The 1563-nt window shown below is 30.8% G+C and overlaps 1 protein-coding gene across 1 annotated transcript in view; it reads right to left on the bottom strand.

Annotated features, from left to right (window-relative positions):
* TENM1 (teneurin transmembrane protein 1) overlaps positions 1–1563 on the bottom strand; it is a 566532-nt gene that overhangs the window by 484321 nt on the left and 80648 nt on the right. The window lies entirely within an intron of this gene.

Here is a 1563-nt window from a genome sequence, read left to right as displayed (position 1 = left end):
AAGGGTTTAGAATCAGACTGCCTGGATTTAAATCCTGGCTTTGCCACTTCCTAGCTAAATGACTTTACTTATCCTTATTGTGCCTCAGTTTGCTCAAAGAATGGTTTTCAGAATTAATCTCAATATTTGTAAAATGCTTAGAACAATGTTTGGCAGAAAGTAAATACTATGTGTTAGTTAAATAAAATCTTTTTTTATCAAATGCCTTTTTAGCATCTTTGCAGCTTTTCACAGAGTTTATCTACATCGATCTACTCATCTCATATGGTAAATCAGAGTAACAGAATTCCTAATATCAAACCATCCTTGCATTTCCAGTATGAACTGCATTTACTTGGAGTAAATTGCTGGACCTTGTTTGCTAGTATTTTATTTAAGAATTCTTCATCAGTATTCACAAATAAAATTAGTATGCAGATTTATTTTATGCTTTCTTTTTCAGTTTCAGATCTCAGTTTTACTCAATTCTAAATTTTTTTTAAAAGATTGGTAAGTTTTTATCCATTATGCTCTCAAACCATTTAAGTAGCATTGAAATAATGTGTTCTTTAAAGGTTTGGCAGATTTTGCCTTTGAAATTGTCTAATTATGCTACTTTTTTGGTTTGGGTAGTTCTTTTGCAATATTATTTCTATTAGATAAATTATGCAGTTTCTCTCTCTTCTGACAAAAGTTTCTCTCTCATGAGACCATTTTGGTCATTTATATTTTTTCTATGAGATCATCCATTCCAATTAGATTTTCAACTATATCTTAGAAAAGGTGCTCAAATTAGTCTCTTATGAGTCATTCGATTTCTTCTGTATCTTTATTTTGACATGCTCATTTCTTATTTTCTTCCCTTTCCTTGACAGTGTTATCTATTTTATTTCCCCTGCCTGCAAGAATTGCCTTTTAAATTTATTCATTAGTTCTAGGATTTTTATGTATATAGTTTAAAAAATCAGTCCAGTTCAATCAAAAATGAAAAAAAAATTCATTAGAAACAAAAGAAATGAAAATGCTCAATTCCAGAATCAATAAATGACATGCAATTTTAAATAACATGCAGTCATGTATTGCTTAACAATGGGGATAAGTTCTGAGAAATGAATTATTAGGCATTTTCATCATTGTACAAACATCACAGAGTGTACTTACACAAACCTAGATGGTACAGCCTACTACACGCCTAGGCTATATGGTACAGTCTGTTGCTCCTAGGCTACAATCCTGTACAGCTTGTTACTGTACTGAATACTGTAGGAAACTATATTTGTATATTTAAAGATATCTAAATATAGAAAAGGTACAGTGAAAATATGATATTATAATCTTATTGGACCACCATCATATATGCGGTCCATCATTGACCGAAATGCCATTATAGGGTGCATGACTATAGTTATGTTTTCTACATTGCAAATTAGCCCAAAATATTTTCAAGTCAATCATCTAGTACCAGTGAGGGAAAATGAAATGGCCACTCTCATGCTTTGCTAATAGGGGAGTATAAATTTGAATATAATTTGATAATATGTATCCAGAGCCTCAATGATAATATCCTTGAATTCAGTAATTTTA

The sequence above is a fragment of the Propithecus coquereli genome, unplaced genomic scaffold (assembly GCF_000956105.1).
Source record: "Propithecus coquereli isolate 6110/MARCELLA unplaced genomic scaffold, Pcoq_1.0 Scaffold92, whole genome shotgun sequence".
Taxonomy (NCBI): Eukaryota; Metazoa; Chordata; class Mammalia; order Primates; family Indriidae; genus Propithecus; species Propithecus coquereli.
The sequence above is the reverse complement of the archived record's forward strand: the minus strand, read 5'-3'. Positions and strand labels throughout refer to the sequence as shown.